At 45.4% G+C, this 14,980-nt stretch overlaps 1 protein-coding gene across 2 annotated transcripts in view; it reads left to right on the plus strand.

Annotated features, from left to right (window-relative positions):
• The first annotated feature begins 1,689 nt into the window (after nt 1-1,689).
• Nucleotides 1,690-14,980, plus strand: part of rsrc1 (arginine/serine-rich coiled-coil 1) — a 384,446-nt gene continuing 371,155 nt past the window's right edge. Inside the window, exon 1 of one of the 2 annotated variants that reach the window (XM_073040974.1) lies at nt 1,690-1,818. The gene's annotated coding sequence lies outside the window, so the exon portion shown is untranslated. The remainder of the gene's footprint in view (nt 1,819-14,980) is intronic. The other variant, XM_073040975.1, reaches the window with a different exon arrangement.

Below are 14,980 nucleotides of genomic sequence, written 5' to 3' on the forward strand. Positions count from 1 at the left end.
ATATTACTAAGGCTACCGTGTAGATACTGAACTGTAAATACATCGAATGGTTATAAATTGTAACTAGACTGTAACTCTTATCTCTCTTCAGCTGCTTTATCTCAGCTATGATTCAAATTCATATTTATTGCACTTTACAAGAGTTATGTTTATTTTCAAAATATATTAGGATTGCATGCAAAAAATATTTTGTGAAACTTCTTGGGGAGAAGTGCACTTAATCCAAGATTAGATTAATTTTTGAATATATTTAACTTGAAAATGAAACCTCAAGCACAAGTGAACAAAATACTACATTTTATCCGTCATCACAGCATATCGCACTACATTTCCCACGTTTTGACAAAATGCATAAACATTTCTTATTAGTTCAACGCCTAATAATTAAAATTTAAATTTCAAGGATACTACGTTTACAGGGAGATGTTTTATTACAATTGAAACAGAATAGCGCATTTTCGGTGTATTTTACTCTTATAGGTATATAATGGCAATAATCTACTGACTCTTCTCAAATAGCATTCAACTCTTTGCTTGCTACACCAAATGATAAATCAAACAGTCCACGATGTTGCTGAATGTATGATTACACAGACTGTCGGAAAATTTAATGATTTTTCCCGAGTCACAGTAACAAAAATACTTAGACATTCACAGAGCTTGGATTTATTTAAAATATGCAATATATTACGAGAAAGAAAATAACATTACTATTCAATTTTCTTAACTTTCAAGGAACTTTTCATATATTCGCCCAGATTCCTCTGAAGGTATCCAAGAAACAAATTGATTCACAAAACAAACCAAATTATGATCGATTGGCATTTGTCACTTGCTGCGTGTGCGTGTTTCGGGCCGGAGTGCGGTGAGGAAGTCTCTTATGATAATCTATTTGCTACACCTTTTGAGTGAACTAAAATGCTTTCCGAATTTGGTGGAAATTGTACTCTTAAGTTTCCTTATTGTTTCATTTAATTCTTTTAAATGTACATAAACACTTGGATTGTTTATAGAGTATTATTTCAAATAATTTACAAGTTGGCGGTTAGATATATTTACATAAACTATAGCGTTAAATCAAATTCTCCGCGTCAATATATTTTTCCATTTGTTCAGAATTTTAAACGTTGCCGCTGTCGTATTTAAATATAATAATCCCCCTATTATAATCAGCGACAATAGTGAGGAAATCTGAATATAGTTGCGGTTAGTTAAGTCTCTTAATTACGAATGCCAGCCTGATATTTCGTCCTTTCTAAAAGTCAATGCTAACTCCGGAAAGCTACATTCAGCCATTCTACAGTCGAAGAAGAGCAAACAAAAATACTTATTCGCAACGCATGAAATCGTTATTATGGTACTTCCAAATACGCCGCTCAATTAACGGTTTCAGCTGTGCAATATGCAATAAAGTTTCTCGGAAGTTATTTGCCACTTTTTGTGTTTTCCACGTTCAAGTGCTCAAGATTTTTTGGACAGTGTATTCATCTTTCATAGAGGAAACAATTTAAACTTGTATCCCCGTATCGACATGAATTTTTCTTCACAATACTTGAAATAAAATCTCATTGTACTTCAACTCAGCAGCATTGCTAATTGAGGTAAATCAGAAATAGTTGTAAACTTCCCAGCAGCGTCATGCACTGAAACAACTCGAACGAGAAGCGCGTGTCCGCGAATCGATGAATCAGGAACGATTTTCTTTCATTCGGCTTGGGTTGGATCGGTTATCCGTTGATTACGTCTGTTAGACATGGCGTCGTCCTGGTAGTGGGGACTACAGAGAATTGTCTTTATTAAACCCCAGTGCTCACCCAGGTACTTATTTTTAATTTTAAGAGATAGAATGGAAGCAATAGATGCAAATTGATGTCTGCTGGCCCTATTTGCACAGTTCCTTGTCTGGCTGCTTGCAGAAGCGAGAAATAAGTAAACACTGAGGCCTATGGACCGTGCCCGGCACCGGAGATCCGTCCACCTCCGGGTGCCAGTAGCCGGGTGAGGACCTGGCCACCTTCCCTCTCTCTCTCTCTGCCGGCTCGATGTAGAAATTAACTGGCCTTTATAGACCTGGCGCCAAGAATTGAAAATGTCGCCCTGTGAAGTTGCTGCAGTCCGGGGTGATCAGGGTCTGCTGTGGCCTTAAGATGGGGGTGGGAGAGAGGTTGTTTCCGGGTCGGTGGGTTATAGGAGTCATGGAGATTCTACACGGGCTACAGTGGAGTACACGGCTCTTTACACTTGGGAACGGGGAAAAGGCCTCTGGTGTTGATGGCCCTTTGCGGGGCTGGTGAAAAGGGGTGGGGTGCTCACAACTAGAAGGTGAAGGTTCAGGGATTGGGGTGATGGGCAAAAACGCATTGAAGTCAGTGCCGAGAGCGTAGCCTTCGTAAATGTTGCCAGCTGATGGACGCTGAAATCGACAGCTCTTCAGTATTGGGTCCGAGGAGGTATTTGAAAACAGCACAGAAACTCGGTTCAAGTGAGCAGTTTACTGAACTTTGACAGTACATTCTGTTCACGACACTGATGCTGTCTAATTATTATTTGCCAGTATTAAGCACAAACATGTTCGGTGCGAGAAAAAGAGGCTATTCTATTTCATTCAATGTCCTCGTGGTTACTTTTCTTAACAAAAGGTGTTGGCCACAGTGTTATTTTTTTCTTTCCGATCCTACCAACCGTTCTTAATTTGTTAAGTGAGCTTGATGTTTTTTTTCTTGGAATTTTGGACAATTTGTTCTGTGACCAGCTTTCATTAGGCTGTCATCTGAGTGACTAATTTCAGTTTTAATTGGCTCATTTTAGTTGATTAAAAAGAGCTTTCATCCTGTTTAATAGTAATGTCCTTTTCATTAATTGAGAGTACATAATTTTAAAATGCCACTTTTTCAGAGAAGAGCTGTTTCACCATCTTTGTCACCAGCACAATAATTTTCTCATTATAAACCTGCTTGCAAACACTTATGTTTTTGTTTTGCAATTCAGGTATTCTCAGTTTAAAAGGTGCTTGTACAAGCACTGTTGCTTTATTGGGAGGGAAAGAAAAGTTCAGCGATGTGAAAATTGTACATTTAATATTGCTGAAGTGACATTACCACAATTGGTATAAGTTTTAAACTCTCTGCTCATGGAAGGGCTTTGTTCACACACGCTGTGGATTTTGGTTTCATGTTTTAATGAATCTTACTTGGATGATATGAGATGTGAGATAAGTCAATTCCAGAATCATTCACAGATGTTTGCATTTGTCTTTGTGGAAGATGCAGAATATTTGAAAGAATAGTGAGTGCACTAGGTATAGAGTGAGTGAGATACTGGAAGAAATTAGCATTAGCAAAAACAACACTGGTGTTAGAGAAATAAATGGGATTGAAAATGATGAAATATATTTTCTTTGGCTGAGGTGTATAGAAACAGGTTACAGTCAAGGGGCCATCATTCAGGATTGAGGTAAGAAGAAATTCCTTCATCCAAAGGGCTGTGAGTTTTTCAGTTAATTAATATTTTCAAGATGGATGTTAATAGATCATTAGTTAGTAAGAGAATCAAGGAGTTTGGATTGAATGCAAAAGAATAGCAGTGTGTTTAAAATATCAAACATCTTATTCGATGGCAGAGCAGGCAAAAAGAGCGCCGATTTCTGCTATCTCTTGTGTTCTTGTATAGACTTGATAATTTTTATGTCCAAAATTGTGTAGGAGGGTAAAACAAAAGAGGTGTTCAACCGTTTTAAATAACATAAGTCAGAATGTTCTCTTTTATTTCTGTAGTTAGTATTATTTATTGTACCAAAAGTCAGAACCTTGCCCTGTGGGATACACGATACCAGACTTGATATTAGGAAATGAGGCTGGTTAGGTGATCGGTGATTCAGTGGGAGTGCATTTTGGGAACAGTGGTGATTAAATTTAAGGATAAGATCTACGGGGAAAGTGCTATATTGATGAAAAGCTAATTACAGTGGTATTATGCAGGAACTGGGGAGAGCAGATTGGAAGTGGTTATTACTGCGCAAGTCAACATTTGACAGTGAAAGTTGTGTGTTGTTTGGAGTCTAGCTGGTAAGAATTCAGGTCTACTATGTTCCATTGAGGAAGAAAGACAAGGATGGCAAGGTTCAGAAACCTTTGGATCATGAGATGTTGCACATTTATTCAAAAAGGAAATAAGGGTTCATATGTAACATTTGCAAACCGGAAATTGCCCAGGGCCTTTGAGTAAACAGGAGGTAACTTAAACCGGGACTGAGAGCCAAAATGGCCCATGAAATGTTTTATTGAGTAGGATTTATGAGCATCCCAAGGTGTTAAAATGAGAGTAATGACTGGAGGGTAGAACCATTCACAAAGGAAAGAAGGGAATTTGCAACTGGAGCCGGAAGAAGGGACACAGTAAGGTTGTGGAGGGGATGCAGAAGTAGTTCATCAGGATAGTGCCTGGATTAACTATAAGGAAAGACTGGACAAACTTGGAGTGTTTCCTCTGAAATATTGGAGGCTGAGGGGTGACCAAATGGAAATATCCAAAATTTTGATAAGGTTAGATAGGGTAGAAGTTGGAGTCTTTTTCTCAGTGTGAAAATGTCAAATTCTAAATGGCGTAGCTTTGAGATGAGCAGGGGGAGGTTTAAAGGAAGCTTGAAATGCAAGGTTTTTAAAACTGAGAGTTGTAGGTGCCTGAAGTTTGCTACCAGGGAAAGTTGTGGAAACAGATGCAATAGGAACATTGCAGAAGCATTTAAGCAAGAACATGAGCAGGCAAGGAATGGAGAGGTGTAGAACATATACCAGCAGATGGGTTTAGTTTGGATTGGCATCATGGTCTTAGTGGCCAAAGGGCCATTTCCTCTGCTGTACTGTTCTACCTATCTGTACTATTAAAATACACCTTGAATGAATAGTATAATATAATATGAATGGCAAACTGGTTTATTATTGTCATATGGACCAAGGTAAAGTGGAAAAACTTTCCCCGCCATCCAAACAGATCATTTAATTACATCAGTGCATTGAGATACAGGAGTTTAAGGTAAAACAATAACAATGTGGGATAACACCCACAAAATGCTGGTGGAACACAGCAGGCCAGGCAGCATCTAGAAGGAGAAGCACTGTCGACGTTTCAGGCCGAGACCCTTCGTCAGGACTAACTGAAAGGAAAGATACTAAGAGATTTGAAAGTAGTTGGGGGAGGGGGAAATGCGAAATGATGTGGAATAAAATGTTACAGTTACAGAGAAAGTGCAATGCAGACATACAGACGGGTGCAAGGCCACAGTGTGGTAGATTTTGAGTTCAAGAGTCCATCTTATGGAACCAGGGAACTTTTCAATACATTGGGATATAAACGGTGCTTGAGCTTGGTATTCTGTGCTTTCAGATTTTAGTATCTTTTGCCCAGTGGGATGGTGGTGGTGGCGGCAAAGAGAAATATGTGAGGTCTTTGATTATGCTGGCTGCTTTACCAAGCAGCGACAAGCGTGGACTAAGTCAGTGGAGGGGAGGTTGGTTTCTGTGATGTGCTGAGCTGTACACTGAGTAGTTTCTTGTGGTCTGTGGAAGATCAGTTGCCATGAAGCATCTGGATCGGGTGCTTTCTATGGTGCATCAATAAAAATTGATGGTGAAGGAGAAGTGAAATTTCTTTACTTTCTTTACTTTCTTGCTGATGGCATTTATGTGGTTGGGCGAGGACAGGCAATTGGAACTTGAAGCTGCCAACATTCATGCCCTCAGTGCCATTGATGTAAACAGAAGCATGTGCCCTGCCTCCTTCCTGTAGTCAATGACAGTTCTTTTGTTCTGCTGATATTGATGGAAAGATTGTTGTCATGTCACTAGGTGCTCTGTCTCTCTCCTGTACTCTGACTCGTTATTTGAAATTTGACCCATGACAGTGGTGTCACCGGCAAGCTTGTGGATGGAGTTGGAGTAGAATCTGGGCACACAGTTGTGAATACATAGGAAGTAAAGCAGCAGGCTGAGGATGTATCTTTGTGTGGCACATGTTGAGGGTAATCGTACCCAAGGTGTTCCTGTCTGCCCTTACTGATTATGGTCTGATTGTCCAGAAGTCAAGCATCAAGTTAAAAAGGGAGGTGTTGGGTCTCAGGTCGGGAAGTTCAGAAATGAGTTTCCTTGGAAATATAGTATTGAAGGCCAAGCTGTGTTTAATAAACGACTAAGGTATCTTTCTAGTTCAGATGCTCCAGGGAAATGGCATCTGTTAGCGACCTCAAAGCCAATTGCAGTGGTTAAAGGTTCTGTGGAAGACTGGAGCTGATATGTGCTAACCAGCCTCTCAAAGCGTTTTATGACGGTGGCTGTCAGAGCAACCAGGTGGTAGTCGTTAAAGCAAGTCACATTATATTTTTAAGGTACTGGGCTAATAGTATTCTCCTTAAAGCAGATGTCGCCCTCAGACTGAGGAAGGGAGAGGTTAGAAATGTCTGCAGAAATTTGTGCATGACTTAAAGGATGTGGTTGGGGTCCCCATTTGGGCTAGATGCTTTCCATAGGTTCACTCTGTGGAAGACTGATCTAACATTTTCAGCAGTGAGTGTGGGTAGAAATGTATTAAATATTGTCAGGGCAGGAGGTCACATTCCATTCCTCTTCTATACAAAATATGAATAAAATGCATTAAGCTCAGCAATAAGCCATGTGCTGTTGATGGCAACGCTGCCTGACTTTGTTTTGTTGCTTATCATAGCCAGCACTACTGATGACTGATCTGGCACTTGATTTTGGACAGATGTGGTCCCTTGGTATCCCAGATAGCTTAACAATAAGCCAGAGTTATTTGATTTGAACACTGCAGTACTGGACTAGAGTAGGGAATAGATCTTCTGATTCATCCATGGTTTCTTGTTTGGGAACATCTTTGTGTCTTGAATTCAGATAATCATGGCAAGTAATTATGAAGCTTCAATTAGGTTAGCTATAATCATTCACAATATTGTTTTTCTCTCAGTGCCCAGAGAAATTAACTATACAATTCACTGACCTGTCAGATTATTTCAGATAACAATTAAACATTGGTTATGTCAAAAAGGAGTTGAAGACAGGCTTTATCATTGAAACAGCTAGAGCCTTTTCAATAGTTGGCAAACTTTATCAATATTCAACCAATACCCCTAATCACAAAGTGATTCTTGTGAGCTTGCCTCCTTTGCACATGTGATGGAAAATCTCTCAGGACAAAAACAATTTTTTTTGTAACCACACAGAGTAGTACATACAAAGGAACACATCCTGGAGGAACTCAGGAGATTAGACAATGTCTGTGAAAATGAATAAACAGTCAACGTTTTGGGCAGAGACCTTTCGTCGGGACTGGAAAGGAATTGGGAAGGTGTTAGTATAAGAGGGTGGGGGGAGAGGAAGGAGTACAAGCTAGGTGGATGGGGGGGGGGAGGATGAAGTGAGAAACTGGGAGATGATGGGTGGAAAAGGTAAAGGGCTGAAGAAGGAAGAATCTGGTGGGAGAGGTGAGTGAACTGTGTGAGAAAGGGAAGGAGGAGTGGCACCAGAGGGATGCGACAGGCAGGTAAGGATAAAGGAAGAGGTAATCGGGGAGTCAGAGTAGGGAAATGGAAAAAGTGGAAGTGGGAGGGTGGTTAAGTACTCGAAGTTGGAGAAATCATAGGAAGGCGTTGGCGGTTGTGTGGCTCTGTTGGTAAGAGATGGAATTACGTCTTTAGAAAGAGGTGACATAGGGCCAGGGAATATCGAATCTTTGAGTGGAGTTAAGAAACTGCAAGGGTGGAAAGAAAATACATCATAGGAATCATATACAGGTCTCCAAATAGTAGCCAAGGTTGAGGTTGAGATTGCACAGGGAACTGGAAAAGGCATGTATTAAGGGTAATAACACAATTGTAATGGGGGACCTCAACCTGATTCTCCCAATCCCCTTGCATATTGATGTTGAATCACAAGAGAGGGATCTTGTTGAATGTCTACAAGATGGCTTTTTTGAGCAACTTGTGCTTGAGCCTACTTGGGGCAGAAACTCTCTTAGATTGGGTGTTGTGTAATAATATAGATCTTATTAGGGAGCTTAATGTAAAGGAACTCTTAGGAGACAGTGATCATAATATGAATAATATGAATTCATACTGCAGTTTGAGAGTGAAGCGTGTCAGATGTACCAGTATCACAGTAGAATAAAGGGAATTACAGAGGCATGAGGAAAGAGGTTGCCCAGGTGGATTGGAGAATGATACTGGTGGTGATGACAGCAGAGCAGAGGTGGCTAAAGTTTCTGGCAATAGTTCACAAGGCGCAGGATAGATATGTCCCACAGAAGAAATTCTCAGCTGACAGGGCTAAGCAACCGTGGCTGCTTAGCAAAAGTAAGTGGGAAGTTTGGTGATTGAGAAGCTTTTCTCTGCAACAAAAGGCAGCTAAAAAGCTATAAAAAGGGGAAAGATTAAATATGAAAACAAACTAACCTATAATATAAAGCAGGATACCAAAAGTTTCTTCTTTTATATAAAGTAAAAGGGAGGTGAGAGTTATATTGGACCACTGGAAAATTATACTGGTGAGGTAGTAATGGGGGACAAAGAAATGACAGATGAACTTCATGGATACTTTGGATCATTCTTCATTGTGGAAGACACCAGCAGCATGCCAGAGGGTTGTGAGTGTCAGGGAGCAGGAGGGAGTGCCATTACTATTACTGAGGAAAAAGTGCTAGGCGAACTCAAAGGTCTTAAAGTGGGTAGGGCATCTGGACCAGATGGACTTTCTCCCAGAGTTCTAAGAGAGGTTGCTGAAAAGATAACGGATGCATTGGTCGCGATCTTTCAAGAATCATTTGATTCTGACGTGGTTCTGGAGGACTGGAAGATTGCAAATGTCATTCCACCCTTTAAGAAGGGAGGAAGACAAAAAAAGGAAACTATAGGCCAGTTAGCCTAACCTCAGTGGTTGGGAAGGTGTTGGGGTACATAGAGACCAATGAGAAAATAAGTCAAAGTCAGCATGGTTTTTGTAAAGGGAAATCTTGCCTGACAAATCTGTTAATTTGAGGAAGTAACAAGCAGGGTGGACAAAGGAGATCAGGGAGGGAGCAATCTCTGTGGAAAGCAGAGAGATTATGCAAGAGGTAAAGGTGTGTTTGTTGGTGGGATCCCTTTGAAGATGGTGGAAGTTATGGAGAATGATGTGCTGGATGTGGAAGCTTATGGGGTGGTAGGTGAGGACAAGAGGAACTCTGTTCCTGTTAAGGTGGTGGGAAGATGGGGTGTGGGCGGATGTCTGGGTAATGGAGGAGATGCGTGTGAGGTGAGAAAAGGGAAATGCTGTTCTTTGAAGGAGGAGGACATCTGTGATGTCCTGGAAAGGAAAGCCTCATCCTGGGAATAGATGTGGCTGAAATGAAGGAACTGAGAAAAGGGAATGGCATTTTTACAGGAGACAGAGTGGAAAGAAGTGTAGTCAAGATAGCCCTGTGTGTCAGTAGGTTTTTAAAAGATATCGGTAGACATTTCATCCCTGGAGATGGAGACTGAGAGATTGAGAAAGTGGAGAGGGGTGTCAGAAATGGACCAAGTGAGTAAAAGTTTGAAGCAAAGTTGTTGAAATAGATGAGCTTGTGGCTACCCACTTTCTGCACAGGCAAACCGGCTCACAAATAGCCAGCGTGCGGGGGGAGACTGGTAATGCACCTCTGACGTAATTTCTGCCCGGAGAGGGCGGGCGCTAGGGATTAAACGCCAGTGCCGCGAAGTTTGAATAAACTAGTCTCGAAACGACTTACCGACTGCGTGTCGTTATTTCAGCGCTGTGTGTAGCACATCGCTACATTGGTGACCCTGAGCGGTCCAAACAGGATTTGGACCAAAGATGACCGACTCTTCATCTGTTAATGCAGTTTCGCTGAAACTACTGACTTTCTGGACGCTGCAACCACGCGTGTGGCTTAGCCAAGCAGAAGCCCAGTTCCAGATTCAGCAGATATCTTCTGATTCCACGCGTTACTACCACGTGGTGAGCGCCCTTGACCAGGAGACGGCCACCCAGGTTGCGGATTTCATACAGTCGCCCCCAGAAGAAGGCAAATATGAAGCATTCAAGGCGCTGCTCATTGAGACCTTTGGCCTCTCATGGTGTGAGTGGGGTGCCCGCCTGCTTCACCTGGACAGTTTGGAAGGCAGACTGCCGTCAGCGTTGATGTACGAGATGCTGGCCCTGGCCGACGGACACAAGCCCTGTCTCATGTTCGAGCAAACGTTCCTAGAACAACTGCCCGAGGACATACATCTGCTGCTGGCCGATGCAGATTTCAGCGAGCCCCCGGAAGGTGGCGGCCCGGGCAGATGTGCTGTGGAAAGCCAAGAGGGAGAGTGTGGCATCCATCGGTCAGATTACCAGGCCACGCGCCCAACAGCAGACCAGACCAGGCCCAGCAGGGGGGTGCACACAACACAGAGGCAGGAGTGAGGAGGACAGTAAACAGTGGTGTTTCTACCACCAGCGGTGGGGCACAAAAGCCCGCCGTTGTCACCCGCCCTGCAAGGGCCAGGGCCAGCTGCCGCTAATGACTATGGCGGCTGGCCACCAGGACAGCCTCTTGTACGTCTGGGACAAACAGTCGGGACGCTGCTTCTTGGTCGACACTGGAGCGGAAATCAGCGTCTTTTTCCCAACGGGGTACAACACCCGCAACAGGAAGCCAGGACCCACCCTGAGGGCCGCAAACGGCAACACGATACGGACCTACGGCACCCGCACAGTGCAACTGCAGTTCAGCACCAGCCGGTTCACGTGGGACTTCACACTGGCCGCCGTGGCCCAACCACTCCTGGGGGCGGACTTCTTGCGATCTCACAGCCTGCTGGTCGACTTGCAAGGGAAAAGACTGGTACATGCCGAGACTTTCCAGACTTTCTCCCTGGGTGAAGCCAAGTTGCCGGCCCCACACCTGGACTCCATCATGCTGTCGGACAACGAATTCACCAGAATCCTGGCGGACTTTCCATCGATTCTGGCACCGCAGTTCACGGCAGCCATGCCCAGACACGGGGTACAGCACCACATCCCGACCCAGGGACCACCCCTCCACGCCCGTGCACGAAGGCTCCACCTGGAAAAGCTCCGCCTGGCGAAGGAGGCGTTCAAGAGGATGGAGGAATTGGGGATCGTACGGAGGTCCAACAACCCATGGGCCTCCCCCCTTCACACGGTGCCCAAAGCAGCCGGGGGTTGGAGACCATGCGGCGACTACCGCAGACTGAACGAGGCTACAACTCCAGACCGCTACCCCATGCCGCACATACAGGACTTTGCAGCAAACCTGCACGGGGCAAGAATCTTTTCCAAAGTAGACCTCGTCCGGGGATACCATCAAATCCCGGTGCACCCTGAAGACATCCCCAAAACAGCACTCATCACCCCGTTCGGCCTGTTCGAGTTCCTCCGAATGCCGTTCGGCCTGAAGAATGCCGCACAGATGTTCCAGTGGCTAATGGATGCGGTGGGACGCGACCTGGACTTTGCGTTCATCTATTTGGACGACATCCTTATAGCCAGCAGTAGTCGTCAGGAGCATCTGTCCCACCTCCGCCAGCTCTACTCCCGCCTGAGTGATTTCGGCCTCACGATCAACCCAGCCAAATGCCAGTTCGGTCTCGATACCATCGTCTTCCTGGGCCACAGGATTACCAAAGATGGGGCAACACCTCTGCCCACCAAGGTAGACGCGATCCACCACTTTGCCCGGCCCAACACGGTCAAAGGCCTGCAGGAGTTCGTTGGTATGGTGAACTTCTACCACCGTTTCCTCCCCTCAGCAGCCCGTATCATGCGCCCTTTGTACACCCTGATGTCAGGTAAAGGCAAGGACATTACTTGGGATGAGGAGGCCACGGCCGCTTTCGTTAAAGCCAAGGAAGCCTTGGCAGATGCCGCGATGCTGGTGCACCCCAGAACTGACATTTCGACCGCCCTCACGGTGGACGCATCCGACACAACAGTTGGTGGGGTGCTGGAGCAGCTCATCGAGGGCCACTGGCAACCCCTGGTGTTCTTCAGCAAGCACCTATGACCACCCGAACTCAAGTACAGTGCTTTTGACCAGGAGCTGTTGACACTGTATCTGGCAATCCGGCATTTCAGGTACTTCTTGGAAGGCAGGCCGTTCACCGCGTTCACAGACCACAAACCGTTGACCTTCGTGTTCATGAAGGTGTCCGATCCCTGGTCGGCTCGCCAGCAGCGACATCTGTCCTACATCTTGGAGTACATGACGGACATCCAGCATGTCTCAGGAAAGGACAACGTCGTGGCGGACGCACTCTCCAGACCAGCTGTCCCGGCCCTGTCCCTGGGGGTGGACTATGCAGCACTGGCGGAGGCGCAGCAGGCAGACGACGAGATGCCCAGCTACAGGACCGCAGTCTCAGGTTTGCAGCTGCAAGACTTTCTCATAGGCCCAGGTGAGAGGGCCCTCTTGTGCGACATGGCTACCGGCCAACCTCGCCCCATCGTCCTGGCAGCCTGGAGGCGGCGAGCTTTCGACTCCATACACGGTTTGGCGCACCCATCTATCAGGACAACCATCCGGCTGGTCTCCAGCAAGTTCGTGTGGCACGGACTTCGCAAGCAGGTCAGTGAATGGGCCAGAACGTGCACGCAGTGCCAAACAGCCAAGGTGCAGCGGCACACTAAAGCCCCACCGCAGCAGTTCGACCCCACCCACCGGAGGTTCGACCACATTCATGTGGATATCGTGGGCCCCCTACCAGTGTCCCGAGGAGCACGGTACCTCCTAACTATGGTAGACCGGTTCACGAGGTGGCCAGAGGCTGTCCCGCTCACTGACACATCTGCCGATTCCTGTGACCGAGCGCTGATCGCAACCTGGGTAGCACGTTTCGGGGTACCGGCCCACTTTACCTCCGACAGAGGCGCCCAGTTCACCTCCAGCCTGTGGTCGGCTGTGGCTAGCCTGTTGGGAACGCAGCTACACCACACTACTGCCTACCACCCACAGTCGAACGGACTAGTGGAACGCTTCCACCGTCACTTGAAGTCGGCTCTCATGGCCCGCCTGAGAGGACCTAACTGGGTGGACGAGCTTCCCTGGGTCCTGCTTGGAATTCGCACAGCGCTCAAAGAGGATCTGCACGCCTCGTCGGCCGAGTTGGTGTACGGCGCGCCCCTGGCCGTCCCAGGAGTTCATACCAGCCCCAAGGGGGCAAGAGGAAGAACCCGCAGCTGTCCTGGACAGGCTACGCAAAAGGCTCGGCAACCTGGCCCCCATACCAACTTCACAGCACGGACGGACCCCGACCCATGTACCCAAAGACCTGCAGAACTGTAAGTTTGTGTTAGTACGAAGGGGCGGACACCGGGCGCTGCTACAACGGCCGTACGAGGGGCCGTTCAGGGTGATCAACAACAACGGGTCCACATACGTTCTGGACATTGGGGGGAAAGAGGAGGTTTTCACGGTGGACCGACTCAAACCAGCCCATGTGGACTTGGCGCAGCCGGTCGCGGTTCAGGCACCGCAGTGCAGAGGCAGACCTCCCAAACAGAGGCTGATCCAGACTGTGGACATTAGGGGGGTGTATTGCTGGTTCTGGGGGTGGGGGGGGGGGTTATGTGGCGACCCACTTTCTGCGCAGGCGAACCGGCTCACAAATAGCCAGCATGCGGGGAGAGACTTTGGTAATGCACATCTGATGTCATTTCCTAGCTGTGCTGGGGATTAAATGCCAGCGCCGTGAAGTTTGAATAAACGAGTCTCGAAACGACTTACCAACTGTGTGTCGTTATTTCAGCGCTGTGTGTAGTACATCGCTACAAGCTCATTATGGATGCATGAAGCAGCACCAATGCAGTCATCAATGTAGTGCAGAAGGAGTTGGGGAGCATTACCAGGGAATCCTGTTCCATATAACCAACAGAAAGGCAGACCTGGGTGGGGGCCATGTGGGTGCCCATGGCTGCACCTTGGATTCGGAGAAGTGGGGGGAGCCAAAATAATTTTTTTGTATTTATTTTTATAATGATTATACATTGAGTCAATATTCTTGTGAATATTCTTAGTGCCTGCAGTGGATTCTGGTTAATTGGGCTGTTATTTAATTGGGGCAGCTGCTTATTTGGGACAACTCTTAAAGAACAAAAAACTAACTGAGAAAATAGCTCAGATTTCCTTCATTTATTCGGGACACTATACTGCTTAAGACAGGCAGGAGACTTGCTGAACAATTTCTAACTAGCATCAGTCCCATGCACTTGGCATGGCCATTTGACACAACATGCTTGGAGTGAACTGTTTTAAAATTTAAACAGTGTTGATTGCATGTATTTGTATTCAAAAAGCAGTGATTTTTGTCACTGATAATTGTTGAAATATAAGCAGTTAGGCAATTCGCAACTGTTTTGCTCTCTGGTTTCAAGCTTTCAGGCTTGGAGATGCCAGAAATGGCAATGAAAATGAAAAGATTTCACTACTTCAGTAAGTTAGAAACTAAGAAGAATTTGAAGGTGTTGATAATGATCTTGAATGTTATAATGAAAATGAATATTTGGAGAAGCCAATTGTCAACAGCATTGTGTGAAGGCGCTTCATCTTCATAGAATCAGATGTGTTTATAGTATGGAAAGATGCCATATATCCAGGCTCTTACTAGGAAAATGCAGTGACAGGAAGTACAAAAATCATTTATTAGTTCATATGGCTGTGCATTCTCCATGTGAGCCAAGGTGAAGACTTTAAGTATTTATGATGAAGTGCCTACTTGTGTGATAAATTTATCATGTTTTAGAATGCATCATAGTTCAATGAGGAAACCAAAATATCAATAGGTATGTGGTTTATGCAGAAGAATAATTGCTTTTAATTTTCAGACTAGATGAGAATTTGTTTATTTAATTTTTTATTTAGAGATACAGTGCAGAATAGCCCCTTCTGGCTCTCCGAGCTGCATGCCCCAGTAACCCCCAGGAACGCTGAT

This window comes from Hemitrygon akajei, chromosome 3 (genome assembly GCF_048418815.1).
Source record: "Hemitrygon akajei chromosome 3, sHemAka1.3, whole genome shotgun sequence".
Lineage (NCBI taxonomy): Eukaryota > Metazoa > Chordata > Chondrichthyes > Myliobatiformes > Dasyatidae > Hemitrygon > Hemitrygon akajei.